The sequence below is a fragment of the Phocoena phocoena genome, chromosome 7, assembly GCF_963924675.1.
Source record: "Phocoena phocoena chromosome 7, mPhoPho1.1, whole genome shotgun sequence".
In the NCBI taxonomy this organism is placed as follows: Eukaryota; Metazoa; Chordata; class Mammalia; order Artiodactyla; family Phocoenidae; genus Phocoena; species Phocoena phocoena.
In genome coordinates this window covers 66,661,929-66,673,240 of record NC_089225.1, presented here as the reverse complement: position 1 = coordinate 66,673,240, position 11,312 = coordinate 66,661,929, and positions in this window count along the sequence as shown.

Sequence of the window (11,312 nt, the reverse complement as noted above, 5' to 3'; positions counted from 1 at the left end):
CCAGATACCCCGAATCAGCTGCTCCTTTAACCCAGTCCTGTCTTAGCGAAGAACAGATGCCCTCAGGCGACCTACACGCAGAGGTGGGTCCAAATCCAAAGCTGAACCCCGGGAGCTGTGCGACCAAAGAAGAGAAAGGGAAATTACTCCCAGCAGCCTCAGGAGCAGCAGATTAAATCTCCACAATCAACTTGATGTACCCTGCATCTGTGGAATACCTGAATAGACAATGAATCATCCCAAATTGAGGAGATGGACTTTGGGAACAATGATATATATATATTTTTCCCTTTTTCTCTTTTTGTGACTGTGTATATGTATGCTTCTGTGTGAGAGTTTTTCTGTATAGCTTTGCTTTTACCATTTGTCCTAGGGTTCTGTCTGTTTCTTTTTTTTTTTTTACTTAAAAAGATTTTTTTTCCTAATAATTATTTTTTATTTTAATTAGTTTTTAAATTTTATTTTATCTTCTTTCTTTCTTTCTTTTCTCCCTTTTATTCTCAGCTGTGTGGAAGACAGGCTCTTGGTGCTCCAGCCAGGTGTCAGGGCTGTGCCTCTGAGGTGGGAGAGCCAAGTTCAGGACACTGGTCCACAAGAGACCTCCCAGCTCCATGTAATATCAAAGGGCGAAAATCTCCCAGACATCTCCATCTCAACACCAGCACCCAGCTTCACTCAATGACCAGCAAGCTAGAGTACAGGACACCCTATGCAAAAAACAACTATCAAGACAGGAACACAACCCCATCCATTAGCACAGAGGCTGCCTAAAGTCATAAGGCCACAGACACCCCAAAATACACCACCAGACATGGGCATGCCCACCAGAAACACAAGATCCAGCCTCATCCACCAGAACACAGGCACTAGTCTCCTCCACCAGGAAGCCTACACAACCCACTGAACCAAACTTACCCAACTGGGGACAGACACCAAAAACAACGGAAACTACGAACCTGCAGCCTGCAAAAAGGAGACCCCAAACATAGTAAGTTAAGCAAAATGAGAAGACAGAGAAACACACAGCAGATGAAGGAGCAAGGCAAAAACCTACCAGACCTAACAAATGAAGAGGAAATAGGCAGTCTATCTGAAAAAGAATTCAGAATAAAGAGAGTAAAGATGATCCAAAATCTTGGAAATAGAATGGAGAAAATACAAGAAAAGTTTAACAAGAACCTAGAACAACTAAAGAACAAACAAACAGAGATGAACAACACAAGAAGTGAAATTAAAAATTTCTAGAAGGGATCAATAGCAGAATAACAGAGGCAGAAGAATGGATAAGTGACCTGGATGATAAAATAGTGGAAATAATTACTGCAGAGCAGAATAAAGAAAAAAGAATGAAAAGAATTGAGGACAATCTCAGAGACCTCTGGGACAATATTAAACACATCAACATTCGAATTTTAGGGGTCCCAGAAGAAGAAAAAGAGAAAAAGAAAGGGGTTGAGAAAATATTTGAAGAGATTATAGCTGAAAATTTCCCTAATATGGGAAAGGAAATAGTTAGTCAAGTCCAGGAAGCACAGAGAGTCCCATACAGGATAAATCCAAGGAGAAACACACCAAGATGCATATTAATCAAACTATCAAAAGTTAAATACCAAGAACAAATATTAAAAGCAGCAAGGGAAAAACAAGTAACACATAAGGGAATCCCCAAAAGGTTAACAGCTGATCTTTCAGCAGAAACTCTGCAAGCCAGAAGGGAGTGGCAGGACATATTTAAATTGATGAAAGAAAAATCTACAACTAAGACTACTCTACCCAGCAAGGATCTCATTCAGATTTGACTGTGAAATTAAAAGCTTTACAGACAAACAAAAGCTAAGAGAATTCAGCACCACCAAACCAACTTTACAACAAATGCTAAAGGAACTTCTCTAGGTAGAAAACACAAGAGAAGAAAAAGGCCTACAACAACAAACCGAAAACAATTAAGAAAATGGTAATAGGAACATACATATTGATAATTACCTTAAATGTAAATGGATTAAATGCTCCAACCAAAAGAGATAGAGTGGCTGAATGGATACAAAAACAAGATCTGTATACATGCTGTCTACAAGAGACCCACTTCAGACCTAGGGAAACATACAGACTGAAAGTGAGGGGATGGAAAAAGATATTCCATGCAAATGGAAATCAAAAGAAAGCTGGAGTAGCAATTCTCATATCAGACAAAATAGACTTTAAAACAAAGACTATTAGAAGAGACAAAGAAGGACACTACATAATGATCAAGAGATTCATCCAAGAAGAAGATAGAAAACTTGTAAATATTTATGCACCCAGCATAGGATACTGTTAAATATGATATTTACTGTATAGGATAAATACTGGATAGGATTTATCCTATCAAATATTTATCCATAGGATAAATACTGTTAGTATTTGCCTCAATACATAAGGCAAATACTAACAGACATAAAAGGGGAAATTGACAGTTACACAATCATAGTAGGGGACCTTAACACCCCACTTTCACCAATGGACAGATCATCCAAAATGAAAATAAATAAGGAAACATAAGCTTTAAATGATACATTAAACTAGGTGGACTTAATTGATATTTATAGGACATTCTATCCAAAAACCACAGAATACACATTCTTCTCACGTGCTCATGGAACATTCTCCAAGATAGATCATATCTTGATCACAAATCAAGCCTTGGTAAATTTAAGAAAATTGAAATCGTATCAATTCTGACCACAATGCTATGAGACTAGACATCAATTACAGGAAAAATCTGGAAGAAATACAAACGCATGGAGGCTAAACAACACACTCCTTAATAACCAAGAGATCAATGGAGAAATCAAAGAGGAAATCAAAAAATACCTAGGGCTTCCCTGGTGGCGCAGTGGTTGACAGTCTGCCTGCTGATGCAGGGGATGTGGGTTCGTGCCCCAGTCCAGGAGGATTCCACGTGCCACGGAGTGGCTGGGCCTGAGAGCCATGGATGCTGGGCCTGCACCTCCAGAGCCTGTGCTCTGCAATGGGAGAGGCCACAACAGTGAGAGGCCCGTGTACCACAAAAACAAACAACAAAAAAACAAACAAAAACCCTAGAAACAAATGACAATGAAAACACAACGACCCAAAACCTATGGGATGCAGTGAAAGCAGTTCAAAGAGGGAAGTTTATAGCATACAATCCTACCTTAAGAAACAAGAAACACCTCAAATAAACAACCTAACCTTACACCTAAAGCAATTAGAGAAAGAAGAACAAAAAACCCCAAAGTTAGCAGAAGGAAAGAAATCATAAATATCAGATCAGAAATAAATGAAAAAGAAATGAAGGAAATGATAGCAAAGATCAATAAAACTAAAAGCTGGTTCTTTGAGAAGATAAAATTGATAAACCATTAACCAGACTTATCAAGAAAAAAAGGGAGAAGACTCAACCAGTAGAATTAGAAATGAAGAAGGAGAAGTAATAAGTGACACTGCAGAAATACAAAGGATCATGAGAGATTACTACAAGCAACTATAAGCCAGTAAATTGGACAACCTGGAAGAAATGGACAAATTCTTAGAAATGCACAACCTTCTGAGACTGAACCAGGAAGAAATAGAAAATATGAACAGACCAATCACAAGCACTGAAATTGAAACTGTGATTAAAAATCTTCCAACAAACATAAGACCAGCACCAGAAGTCTTCACAGGCAAATTCTATCAAACATTTAGAGAAGAGTTAAGACCTATCCTTCTCAATCTCTTCCAAAATATAGCAGAGGAAGGAACACTCCCAAACTCATTCTATGAGGCCACCAACACTCTGATACCAAAACCAGACAAAGATGTCACAAAGAAAGAAAACTACAGGCCAATATCACTGATTAACATAGATGTAAAAATTCTCAAGAAAATACTAGCAAACAGAATCCAACAGCACATTAAAAGGATCATAAACTATGATCAAGTGGAGTTTATCCCAGGAATGCAAAGATTCTTCAATACACACAAATCAATCAATGTGATACACCATATTAACATATTGAAGGAGAAAAACCATATGATCATCTCAATAGATGCAGAGAAAGCTTTTGACAAAATTCAATACCCATTTATGATAAAAACCCTGCAAAGAGTAGGCATAGAGGGAACTTTCCTCAACATAATAGAGGCCATATATAACAAACCCACTGCCAACATTGTTCTCAATGGTGAAAAACTGAAACCATTTCCACTAAGATCAGGACCAAGACAAGGTTGCCCACTCTCACCACTATTATTCAACATAGTTTTGGAAGTTGTAGCCACAGCAATCAGAGAAGAAAAAGAAATAAAAGGAATCCACATTGGAAAAGAAGAAGTGAAGCTGTCACTGTTTGCAGATGACATGATACTATACATAGAGAATCTAAAGATGCTACCAGAAAACTACTAGAGCTAATCAATGAATTTGGTAAAGTAGCAGGATACAAAATTAATGCACAGAAATCTCTTGCATTCCTATACACTAATGATGAAAAATCTGAAAGTGAAATTAAGAAAACACTCCCATTTACCATTGCAACCAAAAGGATAAAATGTCTAGGAATAAACCTATCCAAGGAGACAAAAACATGTATGCAGAAAATTATAAGGCACTGATGAAAGAAATTAAAGGTGATACAAAGAGATGGAGAGATATACCATGTGCTTGGATTGGAAGACTCAACATTGTGAAAATGACTCAACATTGTGAAAATGAGAAAAAGCAATCTACAGATTCAGTGCAATCCCTATCAAACTACCACTTACAATTTTTACAGAACTAGAACAAAAAATTTCACAATTTGTGTGGAAACACAAAAGACCTTGAATAGCCAAAGCAATCTCAAGAAAGAAAAACAGAGCTGGAGGAATCAGGCTCCCTGTCTTCAGTCTATACTACAAAGCTACAGTAATCAAGACAGTACGGTACTGGCACAAACACAGAAATATAGATCAATGAAACAGGATAGAAAGCCCAGAGATAAACCCATGCACATATGGTCACCTTATCTTTGTTAAAGGAGGCAAGAATATATAGTGGAGAAAAGACAGCCTCTTAAGGAAGTGGTGATGGGAAAACTGGATGGCTGCATGGAAAAGAATGAAATTAGAACACTCCCTAACACAAAAATAAACTCAAAATGGATTAAAGACCTAAATGTAAGGCCAGACACCATCAAACTCTTAGAGAGAAACATAGGCAGAACACTCTATGACATAAATGACAGCAAGATCCTTTTTGACCCACCTCCTTGAGAAATGGAAATAAAAAAAAATAATAAACAAATGGGAGCTAATGAAACTTAAAAGCTTTTGCACAGCAAAGGAAACCATAAACAAGATGAAAAGGCAACCCTCAGAATGGGAGAAAATATTTGTAAATGAAGCAACTGGCAAAGATTAATCTCCAAAACATACAAGAAACTCATGCAGCTCAATATCAAAAAAACAAACCTAATCCAAAAATGGGCAGAAGACCTTAATAGGCATTTCTCCAAAGAAGATATACAGATTCCCAATAAACACATGAAAGAATGCTCAACATCATTAATCATTAGAGAAATGCAAATCAAAACTACAATGAGATATCATCTCACAGTGTTCAGAATGGTCATCATCAAAAATTCTACAAACAATAAATGCTGGAGAGGGTGTAGAGAAAAGGGAACCCTCTTGCACTGTTGGTGGGAATGTAAATTGATACAGCTACTATGGAGAACAGTGTGGAAGTTCCTTAAAACACTAAAAATAGAACTACCATACAACACTGCAATCCCACTACTGGGCATATACCCTGAGAAATCCATAATTCAAAAAAAGTCTTATACCAAAATGTTCATTGCAGCTCTATTTACAATAGCCAGGACATGGAAGCAACCTAAGTGTCCATCAACAGATGAATAGATAAAGAGGATGTGGCACATATACACAATGGAATATTAGCCATAAAAAGGAACGAAACTGAGTTATTTGTAGTGAGGTAGATCAACCTAGAGACTGTCATACAGTGAAGTAAGTCAGAAAGAGAAAAACAAATATCATATGTTAACACATATATATAGAATCTAAAGAAAAAAAAAGAAAATGGTCAGAATAACCTAGGGGCAAGACGGGAATAAAGATGCAGACCTATTAGAGAATGGACTTGAGGATATGGGGAGGGGGAAGCGTAAGCTGGGATAAAGTGAGAGAGTGGCATGGACATATATACACTACCAAACATAAAAGAGATAGCTAGTGGGAAGAAGCCGCATAGCACAGGGAGATCAGCTCTGTGCTTTGTGACCAACTAGAGGGGTGGGGTAGGGAGGGTGGGAGGGAGGGAGTTGCAAGAGGACAGAGATATGGGGACATATATATATATATGTATAACTGATTCACTTTGTTATAGAGCAGAAACTGACACACCATTGTAAAGCAATTATACTCTAATAAAGATGTTTAAAAATATACATAGTCTATAAAATGTCCTCTACAAACCACATCAGCCATAATGAAATGAAATAAAATCTAACAATGCCCAGCTAGACTTTGGTTCACACAAAAACATATTTTTTAGTGAGCTTTCCTTCTACTCTCTTGCATATCTCCAATCAACTTGCTCTCCTCTTATCTGCCATTGAGCATGTGGCTCTCGCCACTGGTATGGTTCCTCTTGACAGGTGCAGCAGTCTCTTTCTAAACACCATTGTTATTCTTTTCTAGATGACAACACTCATTATTTCTCCCCACTCTCTCTTTTTCCCTCCTTTCTCCCTCCCCTTTCCTGTCTCTCACCTCCCTGTCATTACGTTCTTCCATCAGGAATAGAAAATCCACTGCAGTCTCTTAAAGGACAGTTAAGTCTCCCATTGTTGACTACTGCTATGTCACTGTCCACTGATGACAGTGTCATCATGGTGTCCAGGTTGTATGGTAGTTCTCAGAGAAATAAGAAAGTGCATCTTTACTTTTTCTTTTTCTTAGGCAGTTTCAACATAGTATGTTTTTATGAGTGGCTAAGGGTTTATAGTTTTATTTTTGTGTGTGTTTTTTTAAAGTTTTGTTTACATATACCCCTGTATCCCAGTATGTTTTTTGCTGAATTATGGATTTACTCATAGGTCTCAGGTCTTTATTTCCTGGGTGGGTCCTTTCCTAAGAGACAGCACATTTGCAGTCACATCAACTTTCTTTATCAATATACCAGTTTAGCAACAAGCCTAGGTATACCTAAATCCTACTATTGGACATAACTGACTCAATCTTTAATCTCTTCCAACATTGTTTTTTGGAAGGGGGAATTATCAAAGTATATCAATGTCAAATAGAGGATATGCTTAGGTATATTTCTTTAGAGATTTACTCAGTTGTAATGCTCCAAACTGGTAGTTATCATTTCCTAAACAGTTTTCAAATCTTGTTATATATATTGCAGCTATTTCTTGGGGCATAATAGAACATCACTGGTTTATAACATAATCAATGTCAAATTTGTCTTAATATTTTCAGTATCTTCTCAATAATTATATTCTGTTTCAACTTGAATTTTAACTACTGAAAAGTAATATTAGTGATATTCATAGAAAAGTAAAATTTACCATTTTCACAGTAATATGAATTCTGATAACAATAACATAGCATATAAGTCACTAGAAAAGTATAAAGATTCAGAAGGTAAAGAAAAAACCCTAAAATTCCTTAAATATAAATTGTAATAATTGATGGACATTGGTGTATACGAGTTACATTTGTTTGAACAATGACATTTTAATATTTATATGTTCAACATTTGTTATATTGCTTATATTTCAGTATAGAAAGAAATCATTCTAAGCTGCCTGTCTTTCTCCCACAATGGTATATCATATTACAAAGTCATGAATTTTTTTAATCAAACACCCTGCTATGGAGCTTTATAAAGCAATCCTTTTATTTAAAGTTTCTTACTAGTGAATATTGCAGCCATCTCAAACATTTTTTTTTTAGTTTCCCCTTGAACCTTTAACAGCACCAAAAACAAAAAAGGAAAATGCAAAAACAACAACAACAACACACTTCAGTTACAGCAGCATAATTAACACAGACTCTCAGGAAAAATATTAATAAAAAATCTACTCTGTGAAAATAATTGGTTTTGTAAATGTTTATGGCACTTGTTACCTACGAGTCTACACAAAATGCTCATGTATTTTAATTAATATAAAAATATGGCTGTTTGTGTTGATGTTTTCATCATTTCTTCCTTTTTACTTGTTTCAAATTGATGTTCTTATACAGAATGTCTAAGGACAACAACTAAAAACAAATGTAAAGTGAAAAGAAATTATGGATGTAAAGAAAGAAACCTAGGTATACGAGTGCATTAAGGAGACTTGGGAGGAATAAAGGGATCATTTACGGGCAGTAGAGAACCCATGGCATTGCACGTTTATGCTCTGCTAAACTGCACAATGTTGAAAAGGATTTTCAAACAAATTCTTGTATCAACTTTGAACTAATGTTTATATTAATTCTTCTTTTTTTCAGGGTACTTGGAAAATGAATTTTTCATTAACATTAATACAGACTGTTTAGAATAGTTGCTAAATTGACAGGTACTACATTTTGTCTTTTATAATGTGCCTTTCCTAGAACAGTTATTTTGTTTAGTACATTTACAGTATTCTATTCTTTCTTTTTCCCATTGGCCAGCCTGGTATAATAAACTTAATTTGTCCTAATTCTAATTGTGTTTGAACTTAATTTGTCCTAATTTTAACTGGGTTTGAACGTTTCAGTACTATATCACTTTCTTTTAAAAAACATATGTTTATTATAACAAGGCACTCTTTGCCATTTAGATTCAAAAGAAGAAAACATTTACTGTAACAGATTTTACACTATGAACACCTGCCAAATTGTTTGGGTACAAAATATCAGTTTTTTAAAAAAAATCTTAAAAAGTAATGTAGGGCTTCCCTGGTGGTGCAGTGGTTGAGAGTCTGCCTGCCGATGCAGGGGACACGGGTTCGTGCCCCGGTCCGGGAAGATCCCACATGCCGCGGAGTGGCTGGGCCCATGAGCCATGGCCCCTGAGCCTGCATGTGCGGAGCCTGTGCTCCATAACGGGAGAGGTCACAGCAGTGAGAGGCCTGCGTACCACACACACACAAAAATAATAATAATGTATACTAAATCTCTCAATTCCATAATAGGTGGGTGGTTGTTCTAAGTTTTCTCTCCACAATAGCTTAAAAAAGCATTTGAGCAAAGATCCAGATACATCCAGTTTAAACGTGATTGTTTGAAATTATTTCATTCTTTCTTCATATCTCTTGTTGTACATGATAATGTTGATCCTGCTGTTTCATTGTCAGAATATGGCTTGATACTTTAAGAACCAGTGTGTGATGAAAATGTTTTTAAAAAGAGAGAATAATTTAAATGATATATTTCCATCAAGGCAAACATGGTGTATGTGTGTATATATATGACTTATTTTATATACATAAAAAATTGTATATGACTATATACAGATATGAATTTATACTGTATTAATCAATGATTATGTATTCAAATTAATTTTAAATTATGAGGGATACTTAAAGATAAGTTAGAAAAGTAAATTAATAAAAAATTTACTGAAAAAAACCCATAGAAATAGAAGAGAAAGACTTAAGTCTTTAATTGTCATCTATCTCCAATAATTTAAAAATCTATAGCTTTGCTGCAGGACTTTCTTCTGAGTCCCAATGATATATAATCAACTATCACTGGATATACCACATAAAACTCAAAATAAATTTGTAAGAAACCATTGCATGTATTGGTACATTTTATACTTTATTATACCTATTCCTTATTATGAATTTGCATTTAAAAAAGAGCTTACATTGTAAAGCACTTACTAACTTGAAAGCATACTTTTAATCAATGTTAGAAATGTTCAACCCCATGAGATCAGTCCTCTTATTATCTATATTTGATTGATGTGGAAATTGATTTAAAGATACATTCATTAATTTGCCCCAAACTACACAACCAGTAATCTTTAGGAAGATAGCAGTAGTCTCTAAGGAGAAAAATTAAATATCCCCTTTGTTCCTTGCTTTTCTTCTAAACCAGGTGACCACTAAGGCAAAAGGATGCTAGACAGATGCTACATCATTGACTTTGTTCATGATTAAAGTCTAAGTTGGAGGACATGGCTTATGTTTACAGGCAAGTAGACATACTCATAACAAACTCCAGGGTTGGGCAGTGATGGACTAAGGCAGATCTCAACTTTGAAGAACTTTAACCCAGTTAAACTGATGTCAGGTCATGGAGGAATGAAGGAGACAGCTTGCTCACTTCAAAGAAATTACTGCCAAGAGGAAACTTAGGTGCAACCAAACTATACATTCCCACTGTATCATTTCAAAATTTACAGTATGATTTTCTACCTCTCTAGGGACAAAATGAGTAAAGGATCAGAGAAAGGCTAAAGGAGTAAAACAAAGTTCTTTACACATGGGAGTGGGGCAGAACTCCAGAAGTAAAGAAGAGTTGTTTCCTAAGTGTGATTATTTCACATTGTTTTTCCTTTTCACACTTTTCTGCCTTCCCTTTATGTTCAGGTGATGACTGCGCCTAATACTTCATCAAGAAATATTAATAGCTAACACTTACACTTACCTGGGGCCAGACACTGAGATTTGCATACATTAAGTCTTTAATGCAATGGAAGCACTCAGGCAGAAACTGCATAATGCCAAATCTGCAAACTTCCCTTCCTACTTAACGTAATCTTCGTTCTTTAATGTTGCAGTTTATAAACTTTTCTGCTTCTATAACAGGTCAAACATACCCCTCCAAAGCCATGCTCATGCTTTGGATCAATCTGCCTTTATTTTCTCCAGAACTTTGCTCCTGAAACTATGTTATTTTTATGACTAAATCTTTTATAATGTCCTTACTCCTCAGTCACAAATATCGCCTCTCCATTCATAAAAATAATTTCCCTCAGATTTTATAATTGAAGAGGTGACAGAACTCTGTTGCCATTTCCTCATCTCTTTTTTGGCATTGATCTAGCCCCGAATAACTTCCCTGTCAGCCACCCCAATAAAACTAATCCTGCCAGATGTGTCAGGGTGTCAGCTTCCATAATGTAAAACCCTGTGAACGTTTTTCTTTTGGCATATTCCTTAAATTTAGCATCGTTTTGCCTCACTTAGAACTTTATGTCTCTCAGTACAGGTTTTTTTTTGATGTGATGTGTTGACGTGACAGTATTTTCTTTTTTTTCACTGACCACTTCTTAAACCTCTTTGCTGAATTCTCTATCTCGTAATTAAAACTCAATGTTGAGA